General features: G+C 43.1%; 1 protein-coding gene and 1 long non-coding RNA gene across 13 annotated transcripts in view; one reads left to right on the plus strand and one right to left on the minus strand.

Annotated features, from left to right (window-relative positions):
- The window catches only part of SKAP1 (src kinase associated phosphoprotein 1), a 350548-nt gene that overhangs the window by 284708 nt on the left and 38157 nt on the right, over positions 1-27683 (plus strand). The gene's annotated exons all lie outside the window — the stretch shown is intronic.
- On the minus strand, positions 5841-10588 carry LOC307201165. The gene is made up of 3 exons (XR_013832604.1): positions 9014-10588; positions 8352-8511; positions 5841-7128 (listed from the first exon to the last, which is right to left on the minus strand). It is a non-coding gene; the product is annotated as an uncharacterized lncRNA (long non-coding RNA).

Consider the following 27683-nt stretch of genomic DNA (forward strand, 5'->3'; position numbering starts at 1 on the left):
ATCTGCAGCTGTCCCATATTGGGATCACACCCACAACCTTGGTGTTATTAGCACCACGCTCTAACCAACTAAGCTCAGTTTTAATGCTTGTTATATTTCAGTTCTTTAGTTAGATTTTAGGAGGCTTTGGCCTTTAAAAAGGTGGAACAAGGCAAAATTACATACTGTAGGCAGTGGTGGAGCTTCATGCTCTGGCACCGGGGGGGCGGAGAGCAGGCAGGGGCAGGGCTGGCGCACGTCCCGGGGGCGTGGTGTGCCGCCCATAGGGGTGTGGCGCCCAGCGCGGGCAGGGGGGGCAGCTGCAATGGCACCCCGCCGGGATCGTGCTGCCAGGGGAGGTGCGCTCCCCCCGCACGCCTCTTCCTCCGCCAGTGACTGTAGGGAGGGAACTCCAAGGACAAATGGCCATGAACATGTATTGGAGCACACATTTTGCACCTCTAGAGGCCCAGCTTCAGTTTCTGGCATTGTTGGACTGGGGAAAGCCTCTGTCCTGGTACATTGGTGGATCACTAAAAGACTTAGGGCACAGACCTACAGCACAAATTTGTATAAAAATTGCATGCACTAATTTACAGTTGCAGATTATAGACTGACTTTCAGAGGGAAAGCTGCTCCGTAAGCAAAGTTTTTTTTGTTTTTTTTATTTTATTTTTTTACATTTAAAGGAAGGGGCAGAATTTCTACATACTTTCAAGTGGGTCTTTGCTAGAAACCTGAATCATTAAAAATAAATAAATGAAAACAGGAATTTCCAGGATGCTGAATTCAGCACCCGTGACCAAATTTCACACCTGTTTTATACTGTCCCCCCCCCCACAGGCATTGCTAGGTTATTAAAGGGTTCAGAGCATAAATGCATAGAGTGCCCCTGGGCAAATTAAGAACATAGATATGTAGCTGAGGTCTCACCTGCCCTGCATTTTGCATCATACCCACCCACCCTGTAAGCAAAGGCTCTGACCATATTAAGACTCCAGCTAAGCAAAGTTTTAAAAACTAAGGTTTTTTAAAAGGGGGTGGGGGTGGGCTTGGCATGAAAGACGCAGGGTCCACATGGGCTACCTCCTAACAATACCCCTGGCCAGACATAGGTAAACCTACCATTGTGCTTGCTTTCCCTGTCTACACTAGATAAAAACATTGTCTATTAAATCTTCTAACATCTGCTAACTCACCCCTCTTGTCTGTGTGAGATGAAAGGTGGGTTTCTCATTTGTGCATAACCAGCATGTCTCAAAAATTCCAGCCTTGATCTTTCAACTTCTGGCACTACTGCCTGGCACAGCCTCCAGGATCCCTGGCTTACATTGCCAGCCGCAGGATAGGTGTAGCCTGCAGGTGTTTGACTGGCGCCATGAGGTCTGTGACAGGATGTCATGTGCTTTGTAAGCTTCAAGCCCCCCCCCCCTTTTTTTTAAGTGGTTCATCTTTTTTACTGCTGTGGCTCCGGCATGAAAACCTAGGCAATCTTCTTGAACACAGCAAAGCTGGAGAATTTGAGCTAAAAACGCACCTCTGGCACAACTGATAAAGCTGCTCTGGAGCTCCTCACTAGCACCATTAACAGAGCAATCAGTGGATACGCTCAGCAACCTTAGCCGGCTTGCAGCCTCAGGTGCTTTTAAATGACACTCAGGGCTTGTAGCAAACCTTACTAGTGTTAGCGGTCCGGCTTGGCACTAGTGTTGCCAGATGTCCCTCATTTTTTAAAAAAGAACTTCCCCTTAACATTTAGCACCAGCTAAATGGTGCTGTACAGAGCACCAGTGTGACCCCAGAGGGCTTGCATTCTACAAAACTCCCACATTCCTATGGAAGAACTGCTAGATATGTTACTTTTATGTGTCCGTTTCCATAAGAACCATGTGTATGTGTGCGAAAAGTGCTTTGGTGTGATTTAAATATCAGAGCCTCATAACAAGGATTCTGAATGAGACGGAGAACCCATCTACCCAACCATCACCAGCATTATCCATATGAAAGTTGTGAGCCAGACAACAATGGCTTGCCTGAAGCCATCTGAGGAGCCTCACAAATAAGAGACTAACTAAATATTCCATGCAAATGAGTACAGTCAAACTCCAACATTTTTAAACAGAGGATACTTTAGACCAGAGATGTGGCAGGGGAAGGGAAGGGGACACCGGCTGACGTGTTCCAAGCATGTATACACACCTGTTGGGCTTTTTAAAATACAACTAAAAATGTTATGTGTGAAGCAGACAAATGTTTGGAAACATATACAAGATGAAAGTGTGCTCTTCAGAGACCAGAATAGTCTGTAGTTCCTTTCCAAGTGTACACTTAGTCACATAGTTTGGTTTGCGCCATGTAATGTGTGGAATAGATTTCTGTTAGGAGTTTTGCCCATGCTCAGAATTGTGTGATTATCATATTAGCAATCAGGGAGGAATTTTTTATCCCCAGCTCAGATTAGCCGATGATTTTAGAGGCTGTATTTTGAACTGTCTATGTTGTGTACTAGGCTCGTTCGTTTGAGTCATCCAGAGCTTTCTGATCTGCAGATGCTTTTTAGTGTGGCAGGCTAATTGTTCATTTGCTTTAATTGTGGCATGATGTGAACCACCCTGTGATCTATGGATGAACAGTTGTATACTACTACTGCTACTACTACTACTACTATTACAGGTAATAATAATAATGTGTCCTGGGTTTTGCTGGGTGACTTGTGGCAGGAATAGGGACTAAAGTATGGGAAATGTTGCTTTTTGGCAAGCAGATGGCCTTGATCTTCAGCACTCTTCGCTTCCTATGATTCAGTTAAGAGCACACTGAATGGCCATTGATTGAGACTCTATGGCTCCAAATGCCACTCATTTTTTAAGTCCTAGGATCTTTACCTCGACCCACCTAACACTTTAAGAATGCAGTCAGCAGCTTCCATAAGCATCCTGATTCAGCAAACACAATCTATATTTTCTCCAAATGTTGTTTCATGGGAGACAGACTGCAAGGCTACACAGAACTACAAATTCCTCCAGGATTTCTCTGAATCCCAAAAATTCTATCTTGGACATTCATTCTCAGTGAGTGCAGCAATATGTACGTAATTCTCTGCAGGTCCAGCAATATTCATTGGGTTCAGATCAGTCAGCCAGAGCACTGTTATGCTTTTGCTTCTTTCCTTAACTATTTGTTTCTAGAATAATATTACAAAAAACCCACTGTTCAGTCACTATAGAGCATCTCTTCCCCATCCCACCCCACCCACAACCAACTTAGCGTAGCTTATATACATTCTATAGCTGGATGATGATTTTAATACACCAGGATTTCCTTTTCATTGTGAATGACAAGCAACCAAATAAATAAATAAATAAATTCCAGCATTTCTAATTCTCTCTGTTGCTTTAAGCGTCATTTTATTTCCGCAGACCCTTGAGTGAAAGGAGGAGGCTGGTGACATCTAGTGGTCTTTCTGAGGGAGTGCAGGGAGGGGAGAAGTATGGCGTTAGAGCTGGCAGAAGGGGGGGGGCATAAGAACAGTCAGATGACGCTGTGATGAACCTTGATTTCAACTAAGACCATTTTCGCAAGTAGCACTTAAACCCACATATCATTCCCCCCCCCCGCCAGCATCTTGCCATTCTTAACAAGCTGCATTGCAATGACGAAAGACGTAGTCGTTGGCTGGGAGGGGGGTATTTTTGCTTCCATTAATAACCCCCACGGGGACAGGAGACTATAGAATCGGAAAAGGCCTGGGAATAGAATCTGAGGTCAGCCAGAAGGCAACGGTCATGCACCGGTCAAATTCAGGCTTAAGGCTATTTCCCCACCTCATATCCCCACTTCGAAAAGCTTCCCCTAACACAACCCCCCTCCATCTCCACCCTCAGACAAGAAGCAGCCATCCAGAAACAAACCCCAGGACAATTTATTCCTCCCATGTAATTTTCTATACATCGTTCTGTAAAAAGACAGAAAGGTTACAGGGCAGGGTAGGGTGGGAGCTGGAGCTGGAATTATGTGATTCTACCCCTCGAATAATCGATCGCTGCCCAATAGCTGTGCCATTCTAAAATTAATCTGGTTATAATCATATAAACTCCAGGTGTTTTTCACTCTTCTCCCTCCCATCCTAAATGCTACCTTGCCTATGGCAGGTTGTGTGATGGCGAGTTGGGTGCTCTTCTAAAATACGTGAACTCCTTTCCGAACTTGCAATTGCCCATCATTTCCCCTTTCCATATTCTCAGGCTGTCCCACTGTCTGCGAAAACAGTCTCGGTTGCTTACATCATACCCACACACTCTTTTTGATGTGAACTGTGATCTCCCCTGTCATCCATAAGTGTATACTGAAGGAAGCGATGGGTGGAAAATCCTTTTTTTAAATCACTGTTACTCCCTTGACTGTGAATATGTCAGGTTGTTTAAAAGGTGTCAAGTCACACAGAGCTTCTGCTCTTTAATCCATAGGTATTGTTAACATCTCTCATTCTCAACTGCTTTGGAGTATACAACTGACAGGCATTCATAGTGTGAGCAAAGGAGGTTCAGTTACACACACACACACACACACACACGTCCGCTTTTATACTCTGTGTTAATCAGTGTGGAAGAACTACCACCACCTGGTTCTGTAACTCAACAACTAATGCAGTTTGGAATCCCCACTATACCCATAAGCAGTCACTGAATGGCTGGAGGGTAGGGAATCCACCCTCAGGACCCTGTTTGTGACTTGAATGCTGCTAAATTTAATCTGCATTCAATTATCTTGGAATATGGCCGAATCATGAGGCAGCCAGGTAGCAGTTTTGGGTTGCCATTAAGAGTGGCGGAGTTGGAGATGGACAGATCTGACCTACTGGGAAGTTCTGCTGCGCAAGCCCCGCTAAAATGCAGTCCTTCACTTCAGCGATGCTTGCATAGGGAATCTTCCTAGTGGATTATTCACCGGGTTCATTGTTGGGAAAGAAGTGCCATTTGGATTTTCTATCTTGATCCAATCCTGTTTTCATCTTCCTAAATGGAAAAGCTGAGCTGGAATTTAGGATTTGAATTCAGCAAAGTAACCTGTTCAAGTTTTGCTCTTGTCTTCAGAGTAGAAAAATAGAATTGTCATTCAATAGCTGATCTCACCTGGATAAGACTGTGCCCATTATCTTGACAGGTATCATTAAGGCTAGCTTGCATTCCTCTCTATCTTCCACGTGAACATTTCCACATAGGCATGTTTTCCGGGCGTTGAGCTGCTTGTTATTTTTAGAAGCATAATTTGATTTAAAGAGACATCCTGTATTCCAGAATATTACAGTCCCTTATATGATATAATAAACAGCCCTTATACGAGTTCCAAATTTTATTTTTCTTTTGGTCTGCAAACGCGAATGATCCAGTACGCAAAAAGAACTAGGCAGACATGTGCAGGATTTTCCGGAGTGTTGTGTGTAATATTTTTATATAATATATATGTGCTTGTGTTTGCATGTGTGCCGTTCCCTCACCCCGTTTATTCTGTGCTGAAATTTATCATGGATGCTGTTAAAGTCTTCGTTCTTTGACAGAGGTAATAATAAATACACTGCTAAAGACAGTAGTTTAATTCCTTATACCTTCCAATCCGGCACAGAATAAACTCCATTCATCGCCGAGTAATTTTTTACCACATAAATCTTTAAAACGAACCGTTGTAGGCTGTTGAGGCTGAAATATTGCAAATTTATTAGTTATGCCCGTGTCGTAGTGGATTCGGTGCGTTTCCATTCGAATATATTATCGGGGAAATTTGTGTCTTTAAATGCGACGTTCCTTCCATTTTCCAAAGGCAGGTTTATAACAAGCAGCTCTTGGTGAAAACCAACTCTGCCTTTATTAGACAAAGATTTAGTTCTAAACACTTTGCTAATCTGCCCACGTTGGTTATGGGGAGAAAGGGGGCGATGTTTCAATGTGGCACCCTATTTAAAATTGGCATAGGAAAGCTTTTCCTCTTAATATTACTAATTATTGAAGGATGCTGGTTATTTCTTAGGAAGATGAAAGGAGGCAAACATTTCTGTTTAGGTTGCAGAGTTCAAAAATAGGAACTGCAAAAGGTTTTGTCAGCACAATATTTAGCTCAAACAACATCACAACTTCTTCCTTCCTTCCGACTTCGCAGTGATTTGGAGAAAAGGAATTTTTGTAAATCCAATTATTGTCCGTAAAAAAGAAAAGAAAAAAAGAACCCATCAAATTCTTTAGAACTTCCTTTACGGTGCCAGAGCTTGGTGAGAAGGCAACTACACATTTGTAAAAAACTTGTTAGGCTTTAACATTTTTATTTTTATTTTTTATCTCCTGGAGCTTTGGAATATAAATATGCATTGTCATTTAATTTGGCTGTGATAAAGAATTAAAAAAAAGAAAGAAAAAACAACAGTGGAAATCTCTCAGTTCGTTTAGAGAGCAGGAGATAATTATAAAACCATTTCCCAATCCGTGCGAGACGTGAGTAACATTTAAAAACCCGATTGATGTTGGTAACATTTAAAGTGGTTGGTGCCACGAAATGTCACATACAGTCTGGCTTTTCATTAGAGGAGAAGCAGATAGATTGATGGGATCGGGGCTTACATTTCTGGGAATAAAATAAGTTTGCTTTAGCCCCATAACTCCTTTCAAGTTTACCGATGTGGTCAAAGGGGGGGGGGCTGGAAGGGGCAGCAGAGACTGGGGAAACTGCTCTTGCTTCATTTGTGGAGATCAAAAATGAAATGGTATGAACTTCCAGAGCCTGCTATTGTACCAGAGTACTAACGAATCAACAGTTTTGTTTTTTTTATAAAAAAAAATTAAATTAAATTAAAAGCAGGCTATTAAATGCTACACAAAAGAGGCAAAATCCCACAGCCATGAGAACTATCATTCATAAGGAGCCGGGTTTGAAAGATAAGAGTCACACACACAATTAATATTCAAGCATTTCCCATCAAAGGAATTCTTTCTGCTATCAGAGAAACCTCAGAAGAGGGAGTGCTATAGACTTGTGTAACGGTGGCCCATCTTTTTCTTTTCTTCCTTTCTTTGCCTTTTCTTTTTTCTTTTTCTTTTTCCACGCCTGCTCCATCTGTAAATGAACAAGCATCTTGATTTTATGGCTCTTTTCTTTGTTAAACTGAGAAATGGAGGGTGAGGAGCAAAAAGAAAAAGAAAGAAAGACATGAGCAGACAAAACAAAACAAAAAAAGACCCCAAAAGATGATGATATTGAAAGCCTAAGTAACACTTTAATTCCACATTCATTTACGCTTTAGCGATGAAGTTGTCACAAGCCATAATGCAGTATTTAATTAAAGTAGCGCAAACGGATCTAGATATGTCCTGCGGTTGCTATCTCCAAATTATAGCTTATGCCGTCCCGGTTGTATTTATGCAACGGCAGTTTCGAAGGTGCAGCTGAGCTGATACAGAAAGTAAACATTTAAACCATAGCTGTCAAAAAGAAAAGAAAAGGTGATGCTTTTCTTTTCTTTCCCCCTTGCTCTGTTTCCTCCCTCCACTCCCCAAATTCTCCTTCAGTTCTCCCTTGTGCAGCAGAAGCATCTTGATTTTCACAAGGGAGAAGCTGTGGGGAATTTCTCTTTCCTTCATTTGACCTACAGAATCCTGGGAAATGGGGTAATACTACTACCCCTTCTTGCCGTGGAAAGTTTTGTCACACGCCTAAGCGTAAGAAAATAGCATCTCAGGGTACCTCCAAATGACAGGCTCTCATGCACAGCTGAACAGGCAGGAGGTGCCCTAGAGAAAGGCAAATAGCGTCCTCCCAGAGACGCACCTTCCCCTGCACTCATCATGGTGAACCAGCCATGTGAATGGCACTGTCCCCGTGGTCCCCATCAGACATGTGGACTGGTGGGGACAAGCACCAGTGGACGCATCCCACATGTCTGAGCCTCAGGGATAAAAAGCACTGAGTCGATGCACCTGCTCCCCAAAATTAGGACCATCTGGATTTCTCTAAGGCTCTATTTGTAGCTGAATGAGAGAAAAGCAGGCTTCTTAGAGCTGTTTCTTACTGTACCCAAGTGCAGGTGTCTCTGCTCAAACTTCCTGTTGCCAGAAAAAACCCCAAACCCACCCCACCTACATTTTGGCCTGCAAGGTTCAGGTCATTTCCAAGAGAACATCTGTAGAGGAATACTTGTGGTAGAAGTCACTAGAGCAGTGTTTCCCAACCTTTGGTCTCTAGCTGTTTTGGGACTACACTTCCCATCATCCCTGACCACTGGTCTTGCTCGCTAAGTATGATGGGAGTTGTAGTCCAAAAACAGCTGGAGACCCAAGGTTGGGAAACACTGCACTAGAGCAATATGGAGAAATCTGTATGAGGCTCACCAGAAAGGTTCAGTGAGGGAGATACTCAGATTTTGACATTGATGCCTTCTCTAGGGTGTTGGAGATGGGATAGATGGCTTTGCCCTGGGCTGGGGTTGCAAACTGTCAGGGCAGTGGACCTCACCACTCTTGTGTTCTTCTGCAGGATACTCAACAACACCTGGGAAAAGTCAAGGGCTCACTAAGATATAAACATGCCCCCCTACTGTACAAGAACTTGTGCTAAAAACAGGGGCATGATGAGCAACTATTTCCATAATGGGGAATCTCAAATGTAAGATCACATGTGGTTCCTGTCCCCTGTTACATCATTGCCACTATTTTTGTCTTTTTTTGTTTGTTTGTTTGTCCTTGGGGGATGCTTTGTTGAATTGTGTTATTATGAGTTGGTAGAGTTGTCCTTCTTCACAATTCAACTTCTCACCCATTTCTCTGGAATTAAATCTCTGAAGGTATGGGGATGGAGCATACACATCTTTGCTTCTGGTGCACATGCATGAATGTGAAGCCACAGTGCAGTGCACATCTTGCTATATCACACTCGCCGCAGCAGCTGCCGTGTGGTTTGAGCTACTGATAACCTGTCGTAGGGCAATTCTGTTTTTTCAGGGTGCTTCCACACTAGCTACTTGCTATGGAATAGCTATGCTCCGTTCACTCACTTTGTCTGGGGTGTCAGTATAATGTCAGCGTCCAGTTGTTGTTCTCTTCTGTTTTCGCCATGCTGCTTCTTTCTGCAGATTGCAGAAAAATTGACTTGAAAAGAAAAAGAATGCAACAGTAACGCAGTCTCCAGGTGTGGATCGCCTTAGCTCTTACTCTTCCATCTTTTCAAGAGGTGCTGTTTTAACGTGTGCAGTGACATGCTGAGTGGGAGAGCCTACTGCCACACATCAATTTCCGTACAATTTAGCTATTATCTTTTCTGGCAGCACCATTTTATCAGCATGTGTTTGGTTTCTTTAACTGAGCTCTTAAATTGCAATAAAATGCCTTTTTGCCTACATATAAATAAATAACCGAACGCTGAAATATTTGTACAATAGCGCTTAAATAAAAAGGGGGGTTTAGCACAATTAAAATTTTGCTGTGGAAAATCTCACACTATCTATCCAGGTCTTTTCAGTTGCTGTTATTTTACCAGTGTGGTCTCTGTTCCCCCATTCTTACAATTTAGCCTAAACACTTTCAAGTATTTTAAACAAGTTATTGATTTTTAAATTTTATTTCAAAGTCCTTTAGAGCAAATTAAAAACAATAGGGGGAAAATTATTAATGAAATTACATGCTCAGATGAATGGCTTCTTTTCTGCCCCAGTTGTTATCCACTAGTGTGGATGGAAGATAGTGTGATGGATGCACACAAAAGGGCTACTCTCACCCCACAAGTGTGGAAAGTCCACTGCAATTCTACAGTGAAAAAGCAGTGATTGGGTAGTGATAGAGGCTGCCAATCTGGAAGCACCTTTTTGCTTCTTAGCCTTCTTAACCTAAACAACAGGCATCATGCTGGCTTTTGAAATGGTGGACAGCAGACTATTGCAGAGTAATTGAATGCAGTGTAACAATGGCAGAAAAGAGCATTAATGTGTAATAATAAGCAGGGAAAGGAGAACATGGGCAATAACCATTGGTATGAAAATCGGGCTGATACAAGCATATAAAATAGAAAATTTTGAAGGATATGGGGCCATGGCTCTTCCTTCTCCTCCCTCCTACCAGCTCTAATACCTTTATTACTACTTGTCTTGGTGGGAGAGCCCAGGTTCCCCCCGCCAACTTACTACAGAGTAAATATCAATTCACACTGTTTTCTATATAGTGGCTACCACAAGCTAAGTTCCATACGAGTTCGGTATGGTATCTCCATTCATTGATAATGCAGATTGCATCTTGCCATGTTGATATTCAGGTATTCAGGTATTCATGTTGACATTCAGATATTCAGGAACAAACACAGAAATAACTTAGAATCCTACTCCGTGGTGACTTTAACCACATTGTGAGAAGGAAGACTCACCTCCAACCTTGCTGTTAAAAGCCCAGCATTATCCCAGCTCGCTTTTCCAGAATTCTCACACCCTGACTGGATTATGGTGATATCAGTGCATGGTGATTTCTCCATAGCTGGAGCTGTAGATGCAACAGAATGAAGATTGTTGAGATCTGAACTGAAAGAATGGACTGTACCATTTCAGGCTTCATGGGGGGAAATCTGAATGCTCCCCTATGTAAAACAAAAACTACAAAATACCTCCAAACAATGTCTCTGATATGCTAGTTTTCTACTTGTGGCATTGTTTTTAATGTGCTGAAACATTTGAAAAAAGGCAGAAGGCTTGCAACTTAGTTGTAGAGCATGTGTTTTGCATTCAGAAGGTCCCTGCTTCAACCTCCAGCATCTCTGAGTAGGGCTAAAAGAGTCCTCTGTCTAAAACCCTGGAAAGGATGGCTTAGTGTAAGGCAGCTTCCTATTTCCTACAACTTTATATTCCAGGACTTAACCACCTCGGGCTTCTGTATGTGTATTTATTTTTATTTGTTGGTATATTTTTATACCATTTTTCAAACAGATCTTCTTCAAAAGCAGCTCACATCTACCAAAAAGATGAGACAAAGGCCCTTCCCTCAAGGCTTACAGACTAAATGAGTAAATTCAGTCGGGCCCACATAGCAAGCTTTTAGATGACTATTGCCTGAATCCATCGCCCACATGTCACAGCTGAAACTTCTTCTCAGATATTTTCCAGATTGTTACAGGTTGCAATATACACAGCAGTAGGAATAGGGAAGTGTGGAAGAGTATTGGCAAAACATTATGAAGTTCCAGAAGAGAAGCGTTCTTTGCATTCGTTCTGAACGTTTTCACCTTCGAGAGTTTGAGCCTTTTGAGCAGCATTTGTCAGAGGTGATGATTATTAATATGAGACTGGATGCAGGCAGGACTGGCTAGAGTCAGTTGGATGCCTGCATGGAAAACTCAAATGGTACCTCTACTCAGCACACATTGACATGGAGCACAATCCATGGGGAAGTTCTCCAGCGCAAGCCTCATTGAAATGGATGGGAACAGTGAGAGAGCAGCACAGGACAGCTTTCCTTTATATATTGTGGCTCATGGAGTAGATCTATTTACTTGCCCTCAATAGCATTCAACTATCCCCTAGTTCAACTAGTTTTTGGAGAGAAGACACAGTGGAATATTCACCAGCAGTGTGAGCCAAGCTTTCAATGACGAATGTACTGTCCAGCAAGATAAAACACTAGGGGTGGCATTCAACTATATTTTACTCAGAACAGACCCACTAAACTCAGTGGGACAAGTTGGGTCCATTAATTGCAATGTTTCTACACTGAGTAAAACTGAGTTGAATACAGCCTTGGGTCACCCACCTATTTTTCACCTTTCTCTCATAGTTCAGGTGGGCTTACTGCTTTACTTTTATAAAGCACACATATATATATTTATTTTCCTCACAAAAGATGTATTGGCAACATCGCAGGCTTTACCCAATTTACACCATTCATTCATGCCTTTTTCTGCAAGCAGACCTCTCCCAGCCCCACAAGCTCAACCTTGGAGATATATTTGTACTGAACAAAATGAGGATGTTTCCAAACTCAATTGCCCTACAAATCTATCTTCTTCTCCCATAGGAAGACCATTTCTAAATGTAGAAGATAATGCAATTATAGATTCCAGCCAATGTAGAATTACAGAAAGCAGTAAAATACTTGGGTAAAGTCTGGGTTTGAATTTCATTGTGGCTTCTGACATTATTTTTCACCATCCCAGGACTTGTGCTGGACTTGGGTCATGCTAGCTGCTGAAAGCATAAGCTTCTAAACACAGAGCTTACATGGTGGAGGAATTATGTGAAGCTTGTCAATGTGTCTGTAACTCGGGTGGGCTGCTAAGCGTAGTGGCTAAGTGTGTGAGCTGCAAACTGGAAGTCATAGTGGTCTTTAGCAGCACATTCTTTTTCAATATGTATTTATATGTTACTGAATGAACTTAGTACTGTTCCAAAGAGGCTTGTGCCACTGTATTCATTTTCGCTATAACCTACAAGCATAGCTACCCAGCTAGATGTTGATGCAGCATGTTCATCTCAAGGAAAATGCTTCCCAGTGGTTAGTCACATTTCATGCTAAATTAGTAATGTACAGAAACTCCAATTGCATGGACCTGCCAGGTCTCATGGTGACTTCCTATGCCAATGTCAGTGGCTCTGAGGATAGTTCAGTGCAGGGATGAGACATGACCACAGGATCTGGGCCATCCATACTTTTGGGGCTTCTCATGTGATATAAAGCTTGACCACCTGGAAGCTATTCCTTAGCAGTTCTCACACCATATTGACAACAATCTCTTATCTATAATATGGAAATAATACTGACCTAGGTGATGGGACTGTTGTCAGGATAACTGAGACTAGACATCGCATCAGAATGAAATGGGGCACATTTTTTAATATTCCCCTCCAAACACATGCATACACAAGCACATACATATATATACACACAACACACTACACGTAGGAAAAGAGTCTAGCAGGTGGCTTAGGTGAGAATCTTTCTCCTTTGGGAGCAAACATTCAATAAGAATTTATGAAGAGTCCTGCTGGATCAGGCTAAAGGACCATCTTACCCGGCATTTTGTTCCTATAGATGCCTATGAGAAGCCCACCAGGAGGACATGAGCGCAGTAGCACATTTGCAAATGGCATATACCATCTCATTCTGTTGCATGTGTAGACCAGGACTGAGATCATGTCCCATACACAATGTGCTTTAAACAGTTAGGGAAAGCACCCATAGAAATCCACTGTTCTGTTTTCATTATACATATCAGCTTTTTGGCATGCTTCTTCCGCTGTTTGATGCAGGGTGCAAAAACCTGGTGCGTGCAGATCTCTGCAAGTGACCTTAGCCATCACAAAGTAGGCTCCACACACGACACTTCTAACTAGCTTGGGATTCAGCATTTACTGCAGGTGCCAGGATGGATTTGGATCTTGAGAACAGGCTTCATTCACAGTCTCAAAGTTAATATTCGTAAGGCTGGTGCAGATGACATTTTTAAGATGCATGCCTGACCTTAATATGGATATGAGCAAGTGTGGAAGAGAATCTGTGTTGATGAAGAGTGGTGTATCAGCCCACCCACTCATGAAGAAAAGCTTAAATAATTGGGGCCTTTAAGCATGCAAAGAACAGCGGAGGAAGGGCATGACATAAGCTCACAAAATCATGAACCGCTTGATTTCATGGAAAGTAAATGGCCTTTTAAAATAATCAGAACACATTCTTAGTAAACAGATAAGATGAATCAGCTCAAAGTCCAGCTTGCTGTTCCCACAGTGGCCAGCCAGATGCCTATGAGAAGATCTAACAATGGCTAGTAGCTGTGCTAGCTTGAAAGAGAGCCTCCTTGTTCAAAGATGCTATATCACTGTCTACCAGATGCCAGGGCCAAACAGAACGGCTCTCTCCATTGTGCCCTGCTTGGGGATTTTTCAGGGGCCTCTAATGCAACTTTTAGAGAGGGTGCTGGACTAAGGCTGCAATCCTATGAATACTTACCTAGGATGTGAGTAAACTCCATTGAACACAAGCAAGGTTGTGCTGCAAATGGACCAAAGTAAAGCCATTCTTATTTCTTTAAACCAGCCACTGCTCCTTGGTAAAAACTAGTGCATGCGATGACTCGTTTTCCGCTTTCCATCACCCTTTCTATTGCAGAATTGGTCATTACAGGTTGCTGAGGGCGGGGAGGGCGGAAGAATTTCTCCGCACAGTCATCTAAGGGAATGGGGGGGGGAAACCACTAGAATAATTGGAGTGACCTTTTTAAGAGAAGTGGCCCTCCAGGGGGGTTCCAGTCAAGAGATATTTTGATAATTCTAATCATCTAATCAGCACTTGTTTCTTTTAATCTCTCCCCCCCCCCTCTTACTTTTCCTCTTTCCTCTGGATTGTTCTTTCAGCCAGGGGAATCTGAAATAAATTGACTCCTTTACGTAATTATTCCAAACCCCTTCACAGGTCACTTCCAAAGTTTAACTCTGATGGCTGCTCATTTTCATCAGATGCGAGCGGCTCAAGACGTTAACGCTGAAAATAATTGGCTGCTGAACAAATTTAGGAAATTGAGTGTGTGATAAAGCAAATAGAAATGTTTCCTTTATCTCTCCCCCCCCCCTTTTTCCCCTTCTATCGTTTCCTCTCTGGCATGGGGGTGGGGGTGAATGGAAGGTGGACCTGCTCCCTTTTGCCGCCCTTACAGATCTGCTATTAAAGTTCCACCTACGGCTAAAGAAGTTTTTGTCCGTGAAAAATGGTCATTTTGTTCTCTATCCCCACCCCCCACCCCAATCCTTGCTGGATAGAATGTTATTAAAATGCTAATTTAAAAGGAAAAAAAGAGTTAAATATCTAGCAATGGTGAAGTCTAATTGGACCCATAATGAGTTTACTAAATGTGAGCGCCCCTGACACTCGCGGAGCATAAACAGCCAGCAAACAGATCATTAGCAACGGCGTTCATTTATTTTGGCGACCTTAGGATGACCCCGCCGAGGGTAGGGTAAAAGAGCAGGTGGATCCGGCTGTGACACCCCCCTGGGGGGGTATCCAGGAAATGAAGCTATAAGCAGCTGCTATAGCAACACCTCTGTTGAACAGATGATGTAACGAACAGCACCGGCCTGAAAATCTTGGCAAACCAGAATGCGTCCAGCTCCCCTCCTCCTTCCCTCAACACACACACACACAGACAGACATGAACAGGGTTTGCTGAAACAATCACAGCTCTTACCATGATTCATTCGTTCCTTTTGAAGGTATACAGTGTACCTTTTTTGACCCCATTGGATTTCAAAATGAGGGATCAAAAGCTCTCAAAGTGCATTTACCCCAGCATGCTCCCCCACCCCCCACCCCCGGGACCTCACCACCACCCCAAAAGCAGGAAAGCTAGTTGTCTTAGCCTGTATCTACCGAGATCAGGCAGCTGCCTGGGGTTCTCATGGATATTTGAACGTATCTTCAAGAAGAGACTCGGGCAGGACACAATTCCGAATCCGAATCCTTGCTGCCCTGCTGGTGTGCAGAAGGGCAGTGGGGACTGGATTAAAGCTTGCAGGAGGGAGGGATAGGTGCAGAAAGCTTTAGCTCAAGGTGAGGAAAGCCTCGTGCCCACACAAACCCGGGAGCAGCACTGCCATTAATAAAAGCTATACTGCTCATAGTACCCCCACAATTCTCCACCTGAATGGCCCATGAATGGCAAGGCAGGGATGGTTAAGTGTATGAATGTATGTGTATGAATGAGAGAGAGAGAAACACATAAATTCAACAAGGAAATCGTGCATCTGATCCTCCATGTCAAGTACAGATCGTTAAATAAGGAATGCAATGCATTGCACAGACAATGTGACATAAATTAGCAATTGTTTTGTGGGACGTTGTGGGTCTTGGTGTAGGATTGGGGAGTCCTAATCTTTGGAGTTTGTAGGAGTGTCTATTCTATGGGGCGTTGAGAACCTCAGGATGGTCACTCTATACAGCAGGAATGTTCCAGGGAAATGAGTACTTCCTAACAAATGTGCACTTCCCTAAAAGAAGAGGGTAGCCACATCTTCCAGTGTTTAATAGTCCATACATTGTTTCTCAGCAGCCATCAGATATAGGTGTGGGCAAAGTCCAGCTGAAAGTGAGCACCTAGTAAAAATAGGAAGATTGCAAAGGACAAGCTAAATTTTATGTTCAAATCAAGGGCATCCTGGACACCACAGGAGTTTTGAGGTGCATGGCTGCTCATAGATTCATATATTGTCTAATTCTGGGTTGCTGTGCACATACTTTTTGATCAGCTCTGACACAGATATTGGTAGAAACTGAAAGTGCAGACAACTTCAAGCAATGAGAAACTGTCCAATTTGAACTTGAGCTTAGAAAAATTGATTCCAACCAAGCAAGACTTATAAAGACAGCAGACAGCATCTCGTGGATGAAATCTGGATTTCAGGATGTCAAAACTATTTAGCATCTCACCACAGAAGCAAAAATGCAAATCCAAATTTTATAATCTGGGAAGCTGAAATTTGGACAAGCGCTCTCTCTATATATACATTCATTCCCATCAGTAAAACTTTCAGCTAAATACTACACCAAATTCACCAAAGCCTGTGCAACGTCTGACAGTAATGAAAGTTGGGCAAAAAATTAGTAAGGTTTATTTTAGCAGTACATTCCAAAGGTGTGCTTTTATTGATATATTATACAATACTACTTCCAAAGCTATAATTTAATATAATATTATTATGTCTACACTTTATATGTTGCAATATTCTCTGCTTCTAAAGGTTAGGTGAGGGCAGTTATATATAGAAATTTATTATTTTTATTATCACTTGGGGTCCACATTTCCTCCAAGGAGTTCAGAGTAGCGTACGAAGGAATCCCGCATGGTCTTCCACCTAGTTACTGTCCAGGCCCAGATCCGTGTGGCTTGAGAGTTGGGTCTTTATTGTATTTGACCATTCCCTTGGTCTAGAAATAAATACACATGCACTGAAAGCAAGACAAATAAAACTGATTGCTTTTCCACTCTTGTTAGGAGACTGGATAACTTCTACAAGATCGGTCCATAAAAAATTCCCACTCAAGAGTTCACATCCTCGCAATGGACTAAAAATATACTGGCCTGCACCCTAAAAGATTGTTCTGTCTATTCTGTGAATTTCAGCATGATTTCTGAAAGTCATCTTGATTTTTTCCTGCATATGCCAAAGAGATACACAGGAGATGCCCACATTGTACATACATGTTCTCTGCTTTTTTCCATGACCATACTCATGCCTCTGAAAGGTGGAGGAAATCCATCTTTTTACTGAAGTTTGTTACTGGGTTGTAGGAAATGCCGTTCAGTATATTTCCAGTCCATATCAATTTAGTATGTCAATACATAACTATTCTGCATCAGTCAGCTGGGTTTTTTTAAATGCATGAAAATTGCATTATTTTAAACACATTTTAGTATGCGTTTTACTGCATAATGTATATTATTGTGTGTATTCTACCCTAACACATGCGTTTTTGTACAAACTTTTAACTGCAACATGCATTTTTCTATATGCGTTGTGTTAGGGGGGGTTTTGAGCCAAAAACTACCTTACAAAATTCGGAGAAGTGCCGAAACTGAAGGATAGCTGCATTCTGATCTGTGTTTTATTCTGGAGAGCACTCCTATCTGGTGTGTTGTATAAACACACAAAGAAATCCTAATCAGATGAGAAGCTCTAAATACTGCTGATGTGGCATGGGAGCAACCAAAGAGGTGGCAGCAACCAGGACCATCTAAGTGGCATGCGCAGCAGATCTAAGGTGACACACCAACCAGCTGCTTTTGTACTTTAGTAACCCAGTTCATGGAAGTATGGAATAGCAGGTGACTGTGGATGTTCTACTGGATCTGAGGTTGAAAAGTAGACAGTGTGCAAGCTCTGAGCCTCACTGTAAAATGATGCATGAGATCACACATGCATTACAGTGGTACCTTGGTTTAAGAACAGCTTAGTTTATGAACAACTTGGATTAAGAACGCTGCAAACCCAGAAGTAGGTGTTTTGGTTTGTGAACTTTGCCTTGGAATAAGAACATGTTTCATTTCCTGTTGAGTGTGTTCCATTTGTAAGTTGAGTCCCCCGCTGCTATGGGAAAGCACGCCTTGGTTTAAGAACACTTTTGCTTAAGAACAGACTTCTGGAACGGATTAAGTTCGTAAACCAAGGTACCACTGTACTGTGCTGCTGGACGAATGCTGTTGTGTCCTAAACAATTGGCCTATGCATACCCAGTGTAGCAGACCTCTGTGCTGGTTTGGCACATGGGCGCCTATGAGGCTTGTATTGGTCTGGTGGCTTACATGAGCAAGTTGCTACAGTAGTGGCTGCCCTAGACAGCTATGGGGCCACGGATCTCCAAATCTCAGAATGACAAACAAAGTGATTTTCTTCATATACTTAATGGGACCTGCCAAATCAGTTCATCATAGGCATCCCCATTGAAGCTCATAGGACAGACAGTTGCCCCATGGCCTGAAATTGGAAAGCTGATTAGAGCTGGACTCTTAGGGAATAATGTTTCCCTCTGTTTCAACCAGCTTTCTTTAAAAGCAACCTTACTCATGCCAGCTGCCTGATGTCTTTATTTGGGGTGTGTTTCCCACCACCCCCTGCCTCTTTGCAAAGGGCACGAGCAAGAGTAATCCCTGGAAATTAGTATAACATGAAATAAAAAAATCTCAAGTAACAAATGCCCTGTTACCCCTGCTCCCCCCCCCTCCACACACACACCCTGGAACATCCCCCCTCCCTCCCTGGTGCACTTTCGATGAACCTGTGAAATTGTAGCAATGGCCCTTGAAGTGCAGTGGGGGGAATGATTTAGGAGAATATTAAAGGCAGTGTGGAGATTCAAAGGCGCCTCTCTCGGGGAGATGTGGAGAAATACGCAGCACAGATGGGCTGCACAGATTAAACATTTCCGTCACATTGTTTCCAAATTGTGTTGCGGTGCCTGAGGGTTGGCACTGCGGTCAGAGCGGCGCAGCGGAGTGGTAAGAAGCCGCCACGCTTTTATGGAATAAATATTAATATGGCAGCACCACGTGATTTTTGCGATCCCATTGGCTTGGGGTGATTGTGGAGGGGGGAGGAAGAGGGTGAGAAATGCTGTAACCAAGCTATTGTCTCTGAACTTGGATGCTTTTCTTTTTTTTAATGGGGTGGGTGGAGGATAAATGGTATTAGGATTGTAAAGCACTTTGCAAACATAAGAAGAACTAATAAGTAATCATGGAATTCTTTTAACTGGGAAGGACCAGAAGGTCATCAAGTCTGTCACTCTCCCAAAGGGCAAGTAAAATTCCCAAGGCAAGTAAAATAATACAAAGTGCTAGGAGAAACCACCGATCCCAATCCACCATACAAGTTTTTTTCAGTTGCACAAGGTTCTTCCCCCAAATAGAAGTTCAAGGAAAAGGAAAAAGGGCGGGGGAACCTCCTTGTTTTTAAATAATGCACTTGTCTGCAGGAAACAAAGGCAAATATACTAGCACTTTTACACTTTGGTAGGGGAGCAGAATTCTCTTAATTCAAGCATCATTACAAAAACAAATGATTTTTTTAATTTTTATTTTATTTGTTGATGCGGTTGGCTTTAAGGAATTTTGTGAAAAGCCGAACAAGTTGATAAAAAAGTGGTAGACTTGACAAGTTGATACCAAACATTTTTACCTTAAAGTTCATCAAGATTTAAGTCTTAAATTTTATTATGTTAAATTTCCCCCTCAACATTTCCCTGCGAAACACAATTCCTCTTGCATTGGTATATCTCACCTCTCTCACCTTTGAGTTTACAACTAAGTGCCACAAGCCCCTATCAAGAGCATATTGAGGCATTAGGGTAACCATATTTAGGTACCTAGGGACGTGGGTGGCGTAAACGGCATTTCCGTGCACTGCTCTGGTTCGTCAGAAGTGGCTTAGTTATGCTGGCCACATGACCCGGAAGCTGTACCCCGGATCCCTCGGCCAGTAAAGCAAGGAGGCAGTGTGGTGTAGTGGTTAAGAGCAGTAGACTCATAGTCTGGTGAACCGGGTTCACGTCTCCGCTCCTCCACATGCAGCTGCTGGGTGACCTTGGGCTAGTCACACTTCTTTGAAGTCTCTCAGCCCCACTCACTTCACAGAGTGTTTGTTGTGGGGGAGGAAGGGAAAGGAGAATGTTAGCTGCTTTGAGACTCCTTTGGGTAGTGATAAAGCAGGATATCAAATCCAAATCCAAGATGAGCGCCGCAACGCCAGAGTCGTCTGCGACTGGACCTAATGGTCAGGAGCTTTTGATAACTTAAGAAAACAATCAAAGTCAGACATTATTGTGTACTCTTTGTCTTCCTTCTCATGAATGAGTCCACCATCTTTTGATGCCTGATGTGGAAAATCTAACTGGCATGCCCTTGCACTCATAATAAACAAGGGCATAACCCGTTGGGAAGCTGTCCTGTACATGCCTGATTGAAATGAATGGGAGCTGCCAAAACCAGGCATCTGAGGAAGGCTTACCTTATTACAAGACATCTCTGCTTCCAGTGTTCATCCCCAAATTGTCCTGCCTCCTCCTGGAAATTAACTGCACACTTTTTTTGCCTCTATCCCATGAAGTTCCTTGTGGGAGTTTTGCAGTGTTCTGATTACATTAATAGCAAAGAAGTAATATGGGATGGTTGTGCATGTTGTGTAGATTTAATAATTCATACTAATTGTGATTTATGGGAAGAAACGTTTGAATACGTAAAGAACCAGCCTAGGAGGCGGAGTGGTGAATGTAAACACGTGGAAAGAAAGAAAGGCAGCAAACTGGAATGTGTTTAAAGGCGTGGGCAGAGGATTTATGAAGGGCAGTTGAAGTATGCCACCTTTACCAAGAGAGAGAAGGCTACTCGCCTGAGCTTTTGTATTTATTTATTTATTTATTTATTTTAATTTTGCATTTTCTATTTTACATATATAAACAAAATAAGAACATAAACATGAAATCCCCTTTGACTTCCCTCCCCGCCCCATTGTCAATCTTAATATTATGATTTCTCCCTCTGCATCTCTTTCATAAATCCGTTCTTATAAATCCTTTATCATTCCATAGTTCAAATTTTTACCACAACTTTTCTGTCAATCCTACCAAAGTGTAGTTACAGATAGTGTAGTTACCAAAGTGTAGTTACAGACCAACACGGCTACCTATCTGTAACTACCAAAGTGTGTAATTGTTTACAATAGTTTTTCAAGTAGATTATAGACTTTTCCCATCCTTTATTAAAGTCCACTTCTTCCTGGTTTCTAATTCTTCCTGTAAGTTTTGCCATCTCGCCATAGTTCATCAGTTTTATCTGGCACTTCCTTGCTCAGAGTTGTACCATCTTTCCATTTCTGGGCTAACAGAGTCCAGGCAGCTGTGGCCATGTACATGAATAGTTTCATCTGGTCCTTCGGAATCTCTGGACCTATAATACCTAAGAGAAAAGCTTTGGGTTTCTTAGGAAAAGTTATTTTCAACATTTTTTTTCAATTCATTACATATCATTTCCCAGAAGTCTTTTACATCTTACATGACCACCACATGTGATTTTTTTATTTTTATTTTTAGAAAACCCTTCTTTTTGTCCAACTTAAACAGTTCATTAAGCTGGTGATATTGCAACCAGTGGCGGAGGAAGGGGGTGCAGTCCTCCCTGGGTGTCATCACTGAGGGGGGGTTGATAAAATGAGGGTTTTTAAAAAAAAAATGGGCTCACAAAACTTTTTAGGAGTGACATGGTGGCTTAGGCGCCTGCAGGTTCTGCACTGCCTGAAATGGCAACGTGGGACTTGCATCTGCCTACTGCCTCTCCGTGGGACGCAGGTGGCGCTGTGGGTTAAAGCCTCAGCGCCTAGGACTTGCCGATCGAAAGGTCGGTGGTTCGAATCCCTGCGGCGGGGTGCGCTCCCGCTGCTCGGTCCCAGCGCCTGCCAACCTAGCAGTTCGAAAGCACCTCCGGGTGCAAGTAGATAAATAGGGACCGCTTACCAGCGGGAAGGTAAACGGCGTTTCCGTGTGTGGCTCTGGCTCGCCAGAGCAGCGATGTCACGCTGGCCACGTGACCCGGAAGTGTCTCCGGACAGCGCTGGCCCCTGGCCTCTTAAGTGAGATGGGTGCACAACCCCAGAGTCTGTCAAGACTGGCCCGTACGGGCAGGGGTACCTTTACCTTTACCTTTACTGCCTCTCCCTCAGCTGCCCTACAGCTGAGGGGAAGGCGGCAGAGAGGCTCCAAGCATCAGAGAGGCTGGCCCCACCCCCATCAGCGTGGGTCACACTGCCCCCATCAGCGCAGATCGTGCTGCCCCTGGCTGCAGGGGACACACACCACTGCACCAGGCACGCGAGTGGCTAGCTACACCACTGATTGCAACCAGTCAGTTACTAATTCTCATATCTTTGAACCTCCTTAATTTTAAATCTTGAACTACTTCTATTAATAATTCTTAATATGTTGCCCAATCATTTCTCATATTCCTTTTTTTCACCAATATTGTTTCAAGTGGGGAGAGCCAACATGGTGTTTTGTGTTCCAATGTTTTTTTTATATATTTGTCCCATACTTCATACACTGGTTTCCTTATAACGGGATTCAGAAAAGCTTTATGTCATGCCACAAATAGGCATGCCAGCCATATCTGTTATCATGACTTTCAAGATCTAATATGGAACAGTTTTCCAGCGATATCCATTCCTTTAACCAGCAAAGATAAGACGCCTCAAAATATAATCTCAGATCTGGTAAGGAGAATCCACCTCTTTCCTTGGCATTTGTCCGTAATTTATACTTTATTCTTGTTTCTTCCCCTGCCAGATAAATCTAGTAATAGCTTTCTGCCATTCTTTAAAGCATCTTGTATTGCTGATCACTGAGCTTTCTTATGAATTTGTTGCTTATTTATTTAATAAATTTATATCCCATGCCTTCAGCTACTGAGGTTCCCAGAGTGGCAAGGTGTTTTTAATGTTGTACACTGCCCTTGGATTTTTTGATAAAGGGTGGTATATAAATTGTAGTAGTAGTAGTAGTAGTAATACTATTGTGACGTATGTCTACCATTCAGGTTGTGACTTGGCTGTTGGTATCCATCACTCCCAAGAGACAATGGAGTGTGCCTCCAGGGGTGAAATTGCTGTGTTAGCAGTACTGAAGTGAGCTCCCCGGGGTGCAAGCCTGGGCAGTGTGTATGGTGGTCCTGAGCTGCCAAGATGACAAGACCCTCCTCTCAGCCTCGCTGATGTGGTCCAAAGGAAAGCATAGCAATATGTTTGGCACCAGGTTGGCTGCAGGAGTTGCCAGAAGGAGTCATACGAAGTGCCACCCAACTGTCTTAGGGACTCCACTCTGGATTTGTGTAGTGTTTACTCCTTAGCCTGTTCTTCTCCCGAAGATGTCCTGCAAGGCAACAAAGTTTTAGGATCAGAGTTTTCCTTCTCCTAGATGGGCTACCTTCCCAGATTGACGAGGTCCATCTGCCCCTCACTTCCCTCTACAGCATGTGCGGAAGCCACTTTCTTGACTGTTGGACCCACTATTGGTCTTATCCACTCAATTCCCCAGAGCCTGGCTTCGCATGCAAGTCCCTAACCACCGAGGGTTTGAGTCCCTTCAGCTATCCTTACCTGGTTTAGCTGGCTAGTCAAAGCCATTCCCTGGCTCTGTCACATGCTGACAGCTTCTAGGAGCCACAGGTGGGAGCTGAGTGCAGGGCGGGGACCAAAGGTGGATAAATTACCCCAGAAGGAGCACAACATGTTCCCCACCAGAAGCAGTACCCTCCCCTAACACTCCATACACTCCTGTTATGACATTAATGTTATGACTTGATATAACATTAATGGTATGAATCATTGGGGGAATCTATGTGCCACTGAATTGTTTTTGTATCCATAGGAAAAGGTATGATCAGTGACACTTGTGCCTGCCAACTGTCTAATCACAACTCTGATGTGAAGTGCCCATATTGAACTAAGCACTCTCCAGATATGTCCAGTGTTAGTTTACAGAACGTGTTTTGTCCGCCAGCACTTCACTTCAGCACTTAGAAGTTAAAACAACTGAGTTTACTCTGAGATACAGGTGTTTGTGAGAAATAATCACATATAGTCAGAAATTAAGCACTCGTTCAAGCACCAATTATAACAGGAATGCATCACCCATACAGCTGTTCAGAGGAAGGAACTTCAGAGAATTCCACACAAGATGCAAATAACACATTCCTGGTCCATGGAATCAGGTAATGCCAGAAAACCAATCATGTCCCTCTACCTCCTTTAAAGCTCTCAGAGCTGCTGCATATCCATATTGTAGTCTATCAGGCACACTGGTCTGAAGGGAAAACACACTCCAGCAGAGCAGAGCCTTTAAGAGGTGTGACCTAGGAAAAGTCCCAAGGAACAGATAGAAAAGTCTGGAGGGTCTCATTAGGTCCCTTGGATTCCTGGTCTTCATTTATCTGTGCTTATTGTTGAGAGGTTTCTCCTAATGTTTAACTGAAATCTACCATCTGTAATGTAAGCCCATTAGAACTAGTCCTGCCCACTGGGGCAGTGGAAAGTAAGTACCCTGTTCTATAAGAGAACCCTTCACAGATTCGAAGTTTACTCTCGTATCTGCCTTCAGTCTTCTCTTCACCTGGCTAATCACACCCGGTTCCCTCAACCTTTCATTGTACAACTTTTGCCCTCTTCTGAACCTGTTCCAATTTGTCTGCATTCTTTTAAAAAGTGTGGTGCCAATGGAAAACTGGGCTGAAACTAACAAAATGAAATTCAATATAGACGATTTTTTAAAAAATCAAATGCACAAGGATAGTATGGGGGACATCTGGCTTGGCAGGCATACGAAAAGGATCTCAGGATCTGGTCATTGACCATAATAATAAAGATTTGATTCCATCTCAGAATTATAATCAATCACAAGCTGAACATGGATCAGCAGTGTGATGCTGCCAAAAAAAAGATAATACAATTTTAGGCTGCATTAGTAGCACCATAGTTTCCAAGTCTTTTAAAAAAATCATTTTATTCTGCACTGGTCAGACCTTATCTGCAGTACTGTGCCCAGTTATTCTGTAAAGGTGATTACTAGCCCCAATGGCTATGCTCTGCCTTCACAGTCAGAGGCAGCAATGCTTCTGAATATCAGTTGCTGGAAACTACAGGAAAGAATAGTGTGCTTGTGCTCAGATCCTTGTGATACCATGCTCAAAAACATGACCCAGGTTGATGAGAAACCACTGATGAACATGCTCAATTTTTCCTGCTCTGGATCCACCTGATGGTATTATTATATATCCTGCATTTAACCAGTTTGCTAACCAAATATAATGGGGAACTATCAAATGCTTTGCTGAAATAAAGATAAATTATGTCCACTACATTCCCACAATCCACTAAGCTTATAACCCAATTAAAATCACTTATCACTACATTGTTACATAGATGATTATAAACTGACTCCTTTTTCCTCTGTTCTAGTGTGTTCCAAGGTATCAAAGTCAGACTGGCCACTCTGTAATTTCCCAGATCTTCTCTCTCCCTTCTGCACCCCATCTCCACACTGTGAGGTTCCACACTCTTCTCCTCTTGGGAGAAGACAAAAGCAAGTCCTTCCCTAGTTACAGGAGTTCCTGATATCCCAGAGGAAATGGAAGGAAAGTACAAGCTTCTTTGAAGAGATGGGGCCCCTTCCTGCCCCGATATCTAGGATTAAGAAGGCTAGACTTCCATGGCAGAGGCCACGTCATGACTTTCTGCCTGTCCATGAGGCAACGTAAGGCTGTCATCTCAGAAAATAGGTTTGGGGCAATAAAGAGACAGAGAGAGAGAGAGGTCTCATTCATAGAGCACTACCTACAGGGAAGTTTCTCTATGCAAGCCCTTTTGAAATGACGGGGGGGGGGGGGAGCTGCACATGAGCACAGGAGAAACGTCTTGAGCTGTCACTGCAGCTTCCTGGGGGGCATTCAGACCCTAGCACCTCTCTTTCATTCTCAAAAACTAGCCACTGTGCTCAGGTTTCTTCCTTTCCAGTGTTAAGCCCTAAATTTTGTTCTGAGCCAGCTTTCAGCCCTGGGCCAGTTTTTGAGGTAAACAGATGTCTGCAGCAACCCAATATAAAACCCTCCCATGTCAAGCGACCCTCCAATAATGCGTGACACAGCTCACCTATGAATTAGAGGCCTCCATTTTACTAACAATAATGTATGATGCTCCGGCACTAATAATGGGGCCAAGCAATCATATACCGATAAGCCTGTGATTGATTTTGGCTTTTCTCCTCGGGCATCCATCATCCCGCCATTGATCTTCTGTGAGCGACTGGGGCTGATTAACTACATCGCCAAAGTAGGATCGGGGTTGTTTACGAGGCACTTGGACTGTAACTAGAGCTAAGTTGGGGTTGAGGAGTAAATATTGCTAGATCAGCGTTGGCAAGGTGGGGTGTGGAGCCAGCCTTTTGTTTTAGAACAGGTAATGTCTCACTATAGAGAAAAGAGTTTGCCTCCAAACCCCGAGGCTTAATTGGGAGATAGGATGTATTAGCCCCAGAATCTATTTTCCGTGCCAAGCAGGGCCAGCCCGTGACATTTTGGCACCTGAGGCAGACCCCAAAATAGCACCCCTTTCCCACTAGGGAAGAAGGGACGAGGGAAGAGCTACATCAGGAACAAAGGTGGGGGGGGGAGATCAACATTGGGATCTGCTGCCCCAGTGGGCCGTCACCTCACCTTGTCTCATGTGTGGGCCGGCCCTGGTGCCGGGGCTCTGCTCTGGAGAAAACTAAGTAGATGAAAAAGAGTGCCTCTGAGCATGTGCAGTGATTCTTTCCATTCATAGTGAGGGCAGAGCTGTACATGATGAGAAATACGGGGCTACCAGCAAAAGCAGAAGTTCTGTATTGAGTTCTCCCTGCTCTGTAACATGTAGTAAAACGTAGCCAATTTCTTGATGTCGTGCTGCGTGTTTCCTCGTCATTGCTTCACATCAAATTCCTCACATCATGGAAGGATTTGCCACATCCTGGAAGGCAGAATATAAATAATTGCAATAAATCAATAGAGATAAATCACTGGTTGTCAGTGCCAAGGAAAAATGCAACATGATGATGGTATCAGAACATGCTGTTAGTTTTACTACATGTTATGGAGGAGGAAGGGGAGAGCTCAAAACCAGACTGCTGTTTTGGATAGCAACACTATGTCTCTCATAACATGTAGTTACTGTATACTTTGAGTAACCACAGGATATCCAATGCATACACTTCTGGGACCGAAGGAAGGAATTCCTTTGAGTGTTTATTCCAGACACCTCTTGCTCCTAAAAATTAACCAACCTCTTTGGTGATTGACCAGGAATTCAGCCCAGCCTTCCTCCTCCCTGTCAATCTTATCTGTGGCCATATTGTAGTTTGCTGTTCCCGTCAACAGCTTAGTTCAGAGTTCTGCAAATTGTCTCACTTATTCCACTGTCAGTGATGTTGGCAGCTCATGCAAGTGGGATGAATTTTGCAAGAGCTTAGCTCTAAATCCCAGTGCAACCATAATTAGGAGAATATAGATTCACATTTTTGGAAATAAATTGTAGCAAGGAGAACTTGCTTGAACATACACACACAGAGAGAGAGTCAAATTCATTTTTGCTCTTAATTATTTGCAAATGACAGCCTGTTTCAGTGTTGCCTCGC

This window comes from Podarcis cretensis (genome assembly GCF_951804945.1).
Source record: "Podarcis cretensis genome assembly, chromosome: 13".
NCBI classification, from domain to species: Eukaryota; Metazoa; Chordata; class Lepidosauria; order Squamata; family Lacertidae; genus Podarcis; species Podarcis cretensis.